The 14119-nt window shown below is 41.1% G+C and overlaps 1 long non-coding RNA gene across 1 annotated transcript; it reads left to right on the forward strand.

Moving 5' to 3' along the window:
• The first annotated feature begins 9141 nt into the window (after positions 1-9141).
• On the forward strand, positions 9142-11038 carry LOC147392503 (uncharacterized). The gene is made up of 3 exons (XR_015182456.1): positions 9142-10582; positions 10681-10802; positions 10903-11038. It is a non-coding gene; the product is annotated as an uncharacterized LOC147392503 (long non-coding RNA).
• Positions 11039-14119: the final 3081 nt, after the last annotated feature.

Genomic DNA, 14119 nt, shown 5'->3' on the forward strand with positions numbered 1-14119 from the left:
TTCTTAAAAAAAGACACGTGCGCGTTCAAATGGTGGTATCTCATGGCCCGTATTTCAATTTTTAACGTAATCCATACCCAATCGTCTGTATCGAAAATTCTGACATGTCCGAGAAGAAAGATTCCAGTTTCAGATTGGCTCTCCTTGCCGAAAATGGCAAACAACGGAACACTCCATCCGGGCGACCATTCCCGTCGAAAACTCAAAATTTCTTACATTTTTTCAGACGCCCGTATCTCACTCTCCACTAGACTTGAAAAATCTGTAGCACATACCCACTAGTCCGTACGGATGTTAGCTACGTCACCATGTTCCCGAATTTCATCCCGCAGGCCAGGATCCTTTCGGAAGAAGGTGATTTCTGCTGGGGTACACCTTTCTAAGAAAAAGGCACGTGCGTGTTTAAATGGTCGTATCTCATGGCTCGTATTTCGATTTTTAACGTAATCCATGCAAACTCATCCGTATCGAAAATTTCAACGTTGTTCAAGTAGAAAGATTCCAATTTTGGATTGGCGCTCCTTTCCGAAAATGGCAAACAATGGAACACTCCGTCTGGGCGACCGTTCCCGTCGAAAACTCAAAATTTCTGACATTTTTTCAGTCGCCCGTATCTCACTCTTCGCTAGACTCGAAAAATTTGTAGTGCATACCCACTCGTCCGTACGGATGTTAGCTACATCACCATGTTCCCGGATTTCATCTCGCAGGCCAAGATCCTTTCCGAAGAAGGTGATTTCTTCGGGGGTACACCTTTCTCAGAAAAAGACACGTGCGCGTTCAAATGGTGGTATCTCATGGCCCGTATTCCAATTTTTAACGTAATCTATACCCAATCGTCCGTATCGAAAATTCTGACGTTGTCCGAGAAGAAAGATTCGAGTTTCGGATTGGCGCTCCTTGCCGAAAATGGCAAACAACTGAATATTCCGTAAGGGCGACCGTTCCCGTCGAAAACTCAAAATTTCTGATATTTTTTCAGACGCCCGTATCTCACTCTCCGCTAGACTCGAAAAATCTGTAGCGCATACCCACTCTTCTGTACGGATGTTACCATGTTCCCGGATTTCATCCCGCAGGCCAGGATCCTTTTCGAAGAAGGTGATTTCCGCGGGGGTACACCTTTTTCAGCAAAAGACACGTTCGTGTTCAAATGGTCGTATCTAATGGCTCGTATTTCGGTTTTTAACGTAATCCATGTAAAATCATCTGTATCGAAAATTTCAACGTTGTTCAAGTAGAAAGATTCCAGTTTCGGGATAGCGCTCCTTGCCGAAAATGGTAAACAATAGAACACTCCGTCCGGGAGACCGTTCCCGTCTAAAACTCAAAATTTCTAACATTTTTTCAGACGCCCGTATCTCACTCTCTGCTAGACTCGAAAAATTTGTAGTGCATACCCACTCGTCCGTACGGATGTTAGCTACGTCACCATGTTCCCGGATTTCGTGTCGCAGGCTAGGATCCTTTTCGAAGAAGGTAATTTCTGCGGGGGTACACCTTTCTCAAAAAAAGACACGTGCGCGTTCAAATGGCGGTATCTCATGGAATGTATTTAAAATTTTAACGTAATCCATACCCAATCGACCGTATCAAAAATTTTGACGTTGTTCGAGTAGAAAGATTTCAGTTTCGGATTTGCGCTCCTTGCCGAAAATGGCAAACAATGGAACACTCCGTCTGGGCGACCGTTCCTATCGAAAACTCAAAATTTCTGACATTTTTTCAGACGCCCGTATCTCACACTCCGCTAGACTCGAAAAATCTGTAGCGCATACCCACTCGTCCGTACGGATGTTAGCTACGTCACCATGTTCCCGGATTTCATCCCGCAGGCCAAGATCCTTTCCGAAGAAGGTGATTTCTTCGGGGTACACCTTTCTTAGAAAAAGACACGTGCGCGTTCAAATGGTGGTATCTCATGGCCCGTATATTGGTTTTTAACGTAATCCATGCCCAATCGTCCGTATCGAAAATTTCGACGTTGTCCGTGGAGAAAAATTCCAGTTTCGGATTGGCGCTCCTTACCGAAAATGGCAAACAATGGAACACTCCGTCTATGAGACCGTTCCCGTCGAAAACTCAAAATTTTTGACATTTTTTCAGACGCCCGTATCTCACTCTCCGCTAGACTCAAAAAATCTGTAGCGCATACCCACTCGTCCGTACGAATGTTATCTACGTCACCATGTTCCCGGATTTCGTCCCGCAGGCCAAGATCCTTTCCGAAGAAGGTGATTTCTTCGGGGGTACACCTTTCTCAGAAAAAGACACGTGCGCGTTCAAATGGTGGTATCTCATGGCCCGTATTCCAATTTTTTACGTAATCCATACCCAATCGTCCGTATCGAAAATTCTGACGTTGGTCGAGAAGAAAGATTCCAGTTTTGGATTGGCGCTCCTTACCGAAAATGGCAAACAACGGAATACTTCGTCAGGGCGACCGTTCCCGTCGAAAACTCAAAATTTCTGATATTTTTTCAGACGCCCGTATCTCACTCTTCGCTAGACTCGAAAAATCTGTAGCGCATACCCACTCGTCCGTACGGATGTTAGCTACGTCACCATGTTCCCGGATTTCATCCCGCAGGCCAGGATCCTTTTCGAAGAAGGTGATTTCCGCGGGGGTACACCTTTTTCAACAAAAGACACGTTCGTGTTCAAATGGTCGTATCTAATGGCTCGTATTTTGGTTTTTAACGTAATCCATGCAAAATCATCTGTATCGAAAATTTCAACGTTGTTCGAGTAGAATGATTCCAGTTTCGGATTGGCGCTCCTTGCCGAAAATGGCAAACAACGGAACACTCCATCCGGGCGACCATTCCCGTCGAAAACTCAAAATTTCTGACATTTTTTCAGACGCCCGTATCTCACTCTCCGCTCGACTCGAAAAATCCGTAGCGCATAGCCACTCATCCGTACGGATGTTAGCTACGTCTCCATATTCCCGAATTTCATCCCGTAGCCTGGGATCCTTTCCGAAGAAGGTGATTTCCACGGGGGTACACCTTTCTCAGAAAAAGACACGTGTGCGTTCAAATGGTCATATCTCATGGCCCGTATTTTGATTTTTAACGTAATCTATGCCCAATCGTCCGTATCGAAAATTCTGACATTGTCCGAGAAGAAAGATTCTAGTGTCGGATTGGCGCTCCTTGCCGAAAATTGCAAACAACGGAACACTCCGTTCGGGTGACCGTTCCCGTCGAAAACTCAAAATTTCAGACATTTTTTCAGACGCCCGTATCTCACTTTCCGCTAGACTCGAAAAATCTGTAGCGCATACCCACTCGTCCGTACAGATGTTAGTTACGTCACCATGTTCCCGAATTTCATCCCGCAGGCTAAGATCCTTTCCGAAGAAGGTAATTTCTACGGGGGTACACCTTTCTCAAAAAAAGACATGTGTGCGTTCAAATGGTAGTATCTCATGGACCGTATTTCAATTTTTAACGTAATCTATGCCCGATCGTCCGTATCGAAAATTTTGATGTTGTCCGAGAAGAAAGATTCCAGTTTCGGATTGGCGCTCCTTGCCGAAAATAGAAAACAACGGAACACTCCGTCCGGGAGACCGTTCCCATCGAAAACTCAAAATTTCTGACATTTTTTCAAACGCCCGTATCTCACTCTCCGCTTGACTCAAAAAATCCGTAGCGCATACCCACTCGTCCGTACGGATGTCAGCTTTGTCACCATTTTCTCGAATTTTTTCCCGCAAGCCGGGATCCTTTTCGAAGAAAGTGATTTCCGCCGGGGTATACCTTTTTCAAAAAAAGATATGTACGCGTTCAAATGGTGGTATCTCATGGCCCGTATTCCAATTTTTAACGTAATCTACACCCAATCGTCCGTATCGAAAATTTTTACGTTGTCCGAGAAGAAAGATTCTAGTTTTGGATTGGTGTTCCTTGCCGAAAATGGCAAACAACGGAACACTCCGTCCAAACGACCGTTCCCGTCGAAAACTCAAAATTTCTGACATTTTTTTAGACGCCCGTATCTCACTCTCCGCTAGACTTGAAAAATCTGTAACGCATACCCACTCGTCTGTACGAATGTTAGCTACGTCACTATATTCTCGGATTTCGTCCCGCAGGCCAGGATCCTTTCCGAAGAAGGTGATTTCTGCGGGGGTACACCTTTCTCAGAAAAAGACACGTGCGTGTTTAAATGGTCGTATCTCATGGTTCGTATTTCGATTTTTAACGTAACCCACGCCTAATCGTCCGTATCAAAAATTTTGACGTTGTTCGAGTAGAAAGATTCCAGTTTCGGATTTGCGCTCCTTACCGAAAATGGCAAACAATGGAACACTCCGTCCGGGCGACCGTTCCCGTCGAAAACTCAAAATTTCTGACATTTTTTCAGACGCGCGTATCTCACTCTCCGCTAGACTCGAAAAATCTGTAGCGTATACCCACTCGTCCATACGGATGATAGCTACGTCACCATGTTCCCGGATTTCGTCCCGCAGGCCAGGATCCTTTCCGAAGAAGGTGATTTCTGCGGGGTACATCTTTCTTAGAAAAAGACACGTACGCGTTCAAATGGTGGTATCTCATGGCCCGTATTTCGATTTTTAACGTAATCCACGCGCAATCGTCCGTATGGAAAATTTTGACGTTGTCCATTGAGAAAGATTCCAGTTTCGGATTGGCGCTCCTTGTCGAGAATGGCAAACAACGGGACGCTCCATCAGGGCGACCGTTCCCGTCGAAAACTCAAAATTTCTGACGTTTTCTCAAACGCTCGTATCTCACTCTTCGCTCGACTTCAAAAATTCGTAGCGCATACCCACTCATCCGTACGGATGTTAGCTACGTCACCATGTTACCGGATTTCATCCCACAGGCCGGGATCCTTTCCGAAGAAGGTGATTTCCGTGGGGGTATACCTTTCTCAAAAAAAGACACGTGCACATTCAAATGGTCGTATCTCATGGCCCGTATTTTGCTTTTTAACGTAATCCCCGCCCAATCGTCCGTATCAAAATTCTGACATTGTCCGAGTAGAAAGATTCCCAATCCGGATGGGCGCTCCTTGACAAAAATGACAAAAAAGCGGGTAGATCCGTTCGGGCGATCGTTCCCGTCGAAAACTCGAAATTTCTTACGTTTTTTGAAACGCCCGTATCTCACTCTCTGCTCGACTCGAAAAATCAGTAGTGCATACCCACTCGTCCATACGAATGTTAGCTACATCACCATATTCCCAGATTTCATCCAGCAAGCCGGGATCCTATCCGAAGAAGGTGATTTCCGTTGGGGTACACCTTTCTCAGAAAAAGACACGTGCGCGTTCAAATGGTCGTATCTCATGGCCCGTATTTCGATTTTTAACGTATTTCATGTCCAATCGTCCATATCGAAAATTTTGACATTGTCTGAGGAGAAAGATTCCCGGTCCGAACGGGCGCTCCTTGTCGAAAATGGCAAACAACGGGTAGATCCGTCCGGGCGACCGTTCCCGTCGAAAACTCGAAATTTCTTACATTTTTTCAAACGCCCGTATCTCACTCTCCGCTCGACTCGAAAAATCCGTAGAGCATACCCACTCGTCCGTACGGATGTTAGCTACGTCACCATATTCCCGGATTTCATCCCGCAAGCCGGGATCATTTCCGAAGAAGGTGATTTCCGTGGGGGTACACCTTTCTCAAAAAAAGACACGTGCGCGTTCAAATGGTCATATCTCATGGCCCGTATTTCGATTTTTAACGTAATCCACGTCCAATCGTCCGTATCGAAAATTTTGACGTTGTCCGGGTAGAAAGATTCCCAGTCCGGACGGGCGCTCCTTGCTGAAAATGACAAACAACGGGGAGCTTTGCCCAGGCGACCGTTCCCGTCGAAAACTTGAAATTTCTGATGTTTTTTCAAACGCCCGTATCTCACTCTCCGCTCGACTCCAAAAATCCGTAGCATATACCCACTCGTCCATACAGATGTTAGCTACGTCACCATGTTCCCGGATTTCATCCTGCAGGCCGAGATCCTTTCCGAAAAAGGTGATTTCCGTGGGGGTACACCTTTCTCAGAAAAAGAAAGACACGTGCGCGTTCAAATGGTCGTATCTCATGGCCCGCATTTCGATTTTTAATGTAACCCACGCCCAATCGTCCATATCAAAAATTCTGACATTATCCGAGTAAAAAGATTCCCAGTCTGGAAGGGCACTCCTTGCCGAAAATGACAAACAATGGGGAGCTCCGCCCGGGAGACCGTTCCCGTCGAAAACTCCAAATTTCTGACATTTTTTCAAACGCCAGTATCTCACTCTCCGCTCGACTACAAAAATCTATAGCGCATACCTACTCGTCCGTACGGTTGTTAGCTACGTCACCATGCTCCCAGATTTCATCCCGTAGTTCGGGATCCTATCCGAAGAAAGTGATTTCCGTGGGGGTACACCTTTCTCAGAAAAAGACACGTGCGCGTTCAAATGGTCGTATCTCATGGCCCGTATTTCAGTTTTTAACGTAATCCACGTCCAATCGTCAGTATCGAAAATTCTAACATTATCCGAGTAAAAAAGATTCCCGGTCTGGAAGGGCACTCCTTGCCGAAAATGACAAACAACGGGGAGCTCCGCCCGGACGACCGTTCCCGTCGAAAACTTGAAATTTCTGACATTTTTTCAAACGCCCGTATCTCACTCTCCGCTCGACTACAAAAATATGTAGCGCATACCCACTCGTCTGTATGGATGTTAGCTACGTCACAATGCTCCCAGATTTCATCCCGTAGTTCAAGATCCTATCCGAAGAAAGTGATTTCCGTGGCGGTACACCTTTCTCAGAAAAAGACACGTGCGCGTTCAAATGGTCGTATCTCATGGCCCGCATTTCGATTTTTAATGTAATCCACGCCCAATCGTCCGTATCGAAAATTCTAACATTATCCGAGTAAAAAAGATTCCCGGTCTGGAAGGGCACTCCTTGCCGAAAATGACAAACAACGAGGAGCTCCACCCGGGTGACCTTTCCCGTCGAAAACTCAAAATTTCTGACATTTTTTCAAACGCCAGTATCTCACTCTCCGCTCGACTACAAAAATCTGTAGCGCATACCCACTCGTCTGTATGGATGTTAGCTACGTCACCATGCTCCCGGATTTCATCCCGTAGTTCGGGATCCTATCCGAAGAAAGTGATTTCCGTGGCGGTACACCTTTCTCAGAAAAAGACATGTGCACTTTCAAATGGTCGTATCTCATGGCCTGTATTTCGATTTTTAACGTAATCCACGTCCAATCGTCCGTATCAAAAATTCTGACATTGTCCAAGGAGAAAGATTCCCAGTCCAGACGGGTTCTCCTTACCGAAAATGACAAACAACGGGGAGCTCCGCCCGTGCGACCGTTCCGGTCAAAAACTCGAAATTTCTGACGTTTTTTCAAATGCCCGTATATCACTCTCCGCTTGACTCCAAAAATCTGTAGCGCATACCCACTCGTCCATACGGATGTTAGTTACATCACCATGTTCCCGGATTTCATCCTGCAGGCCGGGATCCTTTCCGAAGAAGGTGATTTCCGTGGGGGTACACCTTTCTCAAAAAAAGACACGTGCGCGTTCAAATGGTCGTATCTCATGGCCCGTATTTTGGTTTTTAACGTAATCCACGCCCAATCGTCCGTATCGAAAATTTGGACGTTGTCTAAGTAGAAAAGATTCCCAGTCCGGATGGGCGTTCCTTGCCAAAAATGACAAACAACGAGGAGCTCTGCCCGGGCGACCGTTCTCGTCAAAAACTCAAAATTTCTGACGTTTTTTCAAACGCCCGTATCTCACTCTCCGCTCAACTCGAAAAATCTGTAGCGCATACCCACTCGTCCGTACGGATGTTAGCTACGTCACATTATTCCCGGATTTCATCCCGCAGGTCGAGATCCTATCCGAAGAAGGTGATTTCCGTGGGGGTACACCTTTCTTAGAAAAAGACACGTGCGCGTTCAAATGGTCGTATCTCATGGTCCGTATTTCGATTTTTAACGTAATCCACGCCCAATCGTCCGTATCGAAAATTATGACATTGTTCAAGGGGAAAGATTCCCAGTCCAGACGGGCTCTCCTTGTCGAAAATGACAAACAACGGGGAGCTCCGCCAGAGCGACCGTTCCGGTCGAAAACTCAAAATTTCTGATATTTTTTCAAACGCCCGTATTTCACTTTTCGATTGACTCCAAAAATCAGTAGCGTATACCCATTCATCCGTACGGATGTTAGCTACATCACCATGTTCCCGGATTTCATCCCGCAGGCCGGGATCCTTTCCGAAGAAGGTGATTTCTGTGGGGGTACACCTTTATCTTAAAAAGACACGTGCGCGTTCAAATGGTCGTGTCTCATGGCCCGTATTTTGATTTTTAACGTAATCCATGCCCAAGCATTCGTATCGAAAATTTGGACGTTGTCCAAGTAGAAAAATTCCCAGTCCGGACGGGCGCTCCTTGCCGAAAATGACAAACAACGGGGAGCTCTGCCGGGGCGACCGTTCTCGTCGAAAACTCGTAATTTCTGACATTTTTTCACACGCCCGTATCTCACTCTTCGCTCGACTCGAAAAATCCGTAGCGCATACCCACTCGTCCGTACGGATGTTAGCTACGTCACCTTGTTCCCGGATTTCATCCCGCAGGCCGAGATCCTATCCGAAGAAGGTGATTTCCATGGGGGTACACCTTTCTTAGAAAAAGACATTTGTGCGTTCAAATGGTCGTATCTCATGGCCCGTATTTTGGTTTTTAACGTAATCTTTGCCCAATCGTCCGTATCAAAAATTTCGACATTTTCCGAGTAGAAAGATTACCTGTCCGGAAGGGCGCTCCTTGTCGAAAATGACAAAAAATGGGGAGCTCCGCCCGGGCGACCGTTCCTGTCGAAATACTTCCACATCAACTTAGGTCCCCCTTCGAACTCTTTCCTAGTACTCTTCTAATATAATAATGTCACCGGGTTCTTTCTTGAAATGTTGTTCACATCAATTATTTCACTTTGGATTTTTATTAAATATTACTTATGTTTTTTTTTCCTACTCCAATGTAGTTTTACCTATTGAGGTCTCAATTATTTACTATATTGCACATCTTGTTATATGTGAGTCCCAATTCTTTTTATCTCTACTTCTAAGGGTATGTACTGCAGCTGAATTCTTTTTGTTTTTGGTGTTTTATCTATGTTTCAATTTGCCCTAGAGCCCAATTTCATTTGCTAACTACTAATGCTATACCTATCAAACAAAAAAATAATCTTCGTTTTTGTTTAACTAGGTCTTCTTAACTGTTAAATTTTAAAGTGAATTTTTCAGAAATCTTATTTTTATTTTCTTATTTTATTTTGTGGGATGTAGTGAGAGTATTTATGTAATTTTGTATGGGCATCACTTCACGTGTTGTTCATACCATGTCACTTTCTCATGTGGATCGGCATGTGCATGGTATAGCATGAAGTAATATTTCGATGTCCCTTTCTATGATAGGGGCGGAGTATAATGTTGCATCTCTTGCCACACAAGAATGTGTGGCAAATTTCTTTTCAATGTTGAACCCTCTTGAACAAGCATTCTCACATGCTATAAATTTCCTCCACCACCTATATGTACATGTAGGGAATCCCATTCACCACCAAGTCCTTGAAATAGCCCTTGAAAAAAGAGAAAGTGAGTAAGAAACCATCAGCACCCCAAATTTCATACCTTGTGCAAGTGGAGATCTCATTTCCAACTTGTAAAATTTTCTTAAATTAAATTAATATTTTCCCTTTTCATCCTTTTAATTGTTCTTCTTGGTTGTGAGTCTTGGGCTAGTTTGTTTTTACACTATTTGAGAAGCAAAGTTCTAGAATTTTGGATTTCATCTTTCTTCACATTAACTACATAGCCATTGAGTTGTTGAAGAAGTACAATTGACTAAGGTACTTCTAGGTTTTTAGGAATGCTCAATTATCAACCTTCATGGTTTTGGATTTTAGATGTGACATTGTTCAAAAATGGTGGAACCAAAAAGTTGTGTTACTATTTATCCATTGGTGGTTTGTCTTCAATGTTGAACTTTCTTCTAATAAATAAAGGTATGATGTGGTAAAACCATACATGAAATAATGCCTTCTTTTGGTATTCATGAACTACAACAAACTGTCTAAAATCTGTTTCATGCTTAGAGCTATTTTTAAAGAAGCATAACTATTTTAATTGAATTGTAAAAATATTATGCCTCATTTGTATCAGAACGCAAACCATCCACCCATCGACCCACCCACACATACAAACAAAGATGCCCGCCTCCCCCTCCCCAACGCACACTCACACTCACACAAACACAACCTCTTTCAAAATAATGACTCTCATAGGATCTACAATCTTCTCCCTTAAATTTGTTGGATATTTACTCTATACTTCTTTTGGGGACATTTGGTTTACCACTTGATGGTTAAAAGTGCAACTTCATATCAACCAAGAAGTTGTTCACAATAGCTATCATTCAACTATCAAGAGCATATTTAACTTGTAGATTAACCAAACATAGGCTGAAGTAAACTTTCAGATCCTGATCCACATGGCTGCGCTCACCGTTGAAAGGTATTTATGTACAATAACTTTGTTCTTTCTATTAATTTGTAATTTCTGTTTTCACCTCTCTAAACTCTTTGATGATTTATATTTGGGTCTTGTGGCAGAAGCTAAGATGATGGTTAGTATCATATCCAATCTTATCCTGCTAGTATCCATCCAGAGAGGAATCGGGTGATCGATTTTGTATCAGGTTCTAAGCCTGTGGTTCCTAATCGATGCGGAAATGGTGAGATGCAACTCCTTCCCTTGTTTCATTACTCCTACCTATCAGAGTAAGATAGATAGGTTGGTTTCTAATTTCTTTTATTTACTTCCCTATTGATCAGAGCCAGACTGCTATATTTGGTACATCATGGTCAAGGAGTCGAGTAGCTTTTAGAAGAATAGAAAGTGAGGAATGGTGGTGTGACGAGGAATCTGATGGGCATTTGGATAAGTTCATTTGGAGGGAGGACTTAGAATTTCATGAGGTTGGAGGATGATCTTTAAAGAAAAAAATGAGATTACAGGTATCTGCAATAAAATAATAGACGTATTTCTTTGTTGTTTTATCAAATACTTAATAATTAGTTTCTACCTTGAGAATTATTAATCTATGATCAATGAATTGAAAATTGAATTATGAATGCATCTCATATATTTAAAGCCATTTACTATAACCTATTTAGTCTTATAACACACAAAAAAAGGAAGTTATGTTCCCTAAATCTATATTTTACTACGATGTTGTGCTAGCTAACTTTTCCAGTTGAACTAAAAATCCTAAAGGAAATGATTAAAATATCCAAATAGGGAGAAACTCAAGGGAGTAAAAGCTAGTCTTGAAAGAATAGACATTTTGATTTGGTGGGAGAAAAAGTCATGATCACTTTCTTGAATGATTTTTAACATTTTAACAACATTTTTTAGTTTTGGGATTGAAAATGAAATAATTGAGTTTACTTTTTCAAAAAGTTTGAAATTTGGAAGATGTATTTTTTTGTGGACTTTTTAAAGAAAAGATTCATTTGATTTATGTAATGAGATTATTATCTTTGATTTGTACTTTGACGGTAGTGAAGATTACAGAGTGAGGTGCATAGAACGAGATTCGATTGTGATATTTTGATGGTTCTGATTAAGTGTTATATGATGAACATGATGACAACCCTTACAACTAAATATTTCAGATTTTGTTTGTTTAATGTTCTTATAAATCTATTATTGAATTCTAGGATTGGAAATGGAATGATTTTGAGTTTCTAGTTAAATAAATCCTGTTGAAGTTGGATGATGCAACCAATATTGTTTGTCAAAATATTATTCCAAAGGATTGGGATTAAAATTTGGTGAAATATTTTTGTGCATGGTGAAGAGTAATTTCATGTGGCCTTTTTGAAGAAGGATTTCTGTGATAAATGGAATAAGTTATGGTTGTTATCTATGTCTTGATGTGATGATAGTGATATTATGGAGTCAGATCAAATTGTGGTGTCTTGATGGTTTAGATTGTATAAATTAAATGAATACCATCGTAGTCCTTGCATTGATGATGGTGAGATCATTTGTGGTGTCTCCAGTAAATAGATTTCTATGGCCTATGTTACTTGGAGTGAATATGGTTATAATCTATAAGGGTAAGATTAAATTGTGATGCTCAAAGTGTTCAAATTGTGTGATATTACTAGTGAAAGTCCCTATATCCTTAACAAATACACAATCTCAACAGTCAAAATGCAAAATCCAACAATTGGGTGTGATTTATCCTCAAGATTCATGTTTTATCTTGACCATTGGATTTGTTTATTTTAACAAAAAGGATTGTGTTTGTGGTTTTGATTTTGGTTCCTTTAATTGTATATGGCATTTTATTTTGTAGTTTTGCCTGTGTTTGTAACTTAATTCTTTTTTGCTTGTGTTTAGGAGGTGTTGCCGACCTTTTTGTGATGTTGTGTAGGACTTTGCTATGGAAAGTTGAAGTAACAATTTTGACATTTGTTATTCCCACAGTACTTCTTGTGCACCAGGTATTTTTTCCACTCAAGTTGTTCATCACTAATATTAAGAACTCTATTGAAATAACTTGATGTTTTTGGTGAAAATTAGAAATACAACAAGTTTTCAAATTGATGGTATAATCCCCTTAACTTTGAGCTTCCTTGCAAGCATAATGGAAGATGGACTGCTTAAAAAATCAGAATTGTACTCTTGTGAAACCACCTGTCAATCTTGTCAATTGGTTTTCTTTTTTCTTATATGTTTTTAACTATTTAAATATACTTTAGTTTATTGTTTATGAAGCCAATTTTCTTGTCTTACAAATATGAGGTGGCTTTGAACTTGGAACTAATACTTTGCTCCACAGAACACTGTTTGATCATGCTATGGGTTCAACTGTTTGAATGTCTTTCTTGTGTTAAACTTATTTGACAATTTTTTGGGAAGCATGCCTCATGGTGTGTATATATAGTACATATATTCGTATAGGTTCAGGATTCAGTGACTTATGAAGAAAACACATGATCTGTTTGTGGTGGAAGGAACTCATCCTCGAGATTAATATATTCGAGATGTGTTATCACGATATGTTTAGATCCCTACCTTTGGATTTTGTATATATACATGGTTGGGATTTTGAGTCATTCTTCACAAGTTTATATATTTATCTGTTCTCTTATGTATGTCTCTATTGGAGGCATGTCTCAGGTACATAATTACGTATAATTCAGTATGTTTTCTCAGCTTGAGTTGTGAAGAGATAAACAATCGATGCATATCAGGATAGCTGTTTGTCAATGGTCCCTGTATGTATCCAGTGAGAAGTTGCTGAAATTTTGCTTTAAGGCATTCAACACAATGCTAATCATCATCAAAGCCTTGTACTGAAAATTCCTAGGAAGCTTTTTAAACCAAAATACTCATGCTGGATTTTCTCAGTGAACTTGTAGTAGATGCTGCCAATGTTATACGTGACTATCAGCGCCAGATTTCTGAACTAACCCCTATTTTCAAAAATGTTTGGCTCTCTTTAGGATTAGGGCCTCCGATATATATATATATATATATATATATATATATATATATATATATATATATATATATATATATATATATATATATATATATATATTATTTATTTATATAGATAGATAGATAGAGAGATTTTTTATAGGTATAGGATTAGTGTTAATGAAATTGGGTTCAAGGGGGATAGCCATTTTTTGTGTGTTAAAGGTTCATTGGTTTCCCTGAGATGGTAGAACTGAATTTTAAATTCCAAACTAATCAAAGATCCAAAGGCCCAATACTACATCTCCCATGGAGCACAATGTCAATAGTGTTTTTAGACTTCTATTTTTCTTTCAAAATATTAATAATAGGATGATTTTAGCCATCCAACCATTTTGTCTTCTTCTAGACTATTTCTCATCATTCAAATTAACATGATATATTATATGATTTGGATCATTAGACCATGTCAACTGTTGGAGTAGCCATGTTGGCTATCTCATATGTTGGACCCAATGAATGGTGGGATAGCTACCACTATGCTGTTGGGGTTTA

The sequence above is a fragment of the Akebia trifoliata genome, chromosome 10, assembly GCF_017979445.1.
Source record: "Akebia trifoliata isolate Shusen 1 chromosome 10, ASM1797944v1, whole genome shotgun sequence".
In the NCBI taxonomy this organism is placed as follows: domain Eukaryota; kingdom Viridiplantae; phylum Streptophyta; class Magnoliopsida; order Ranunculales; family Lardizabalaceae; genus Akebia; species Akebia trifoliata.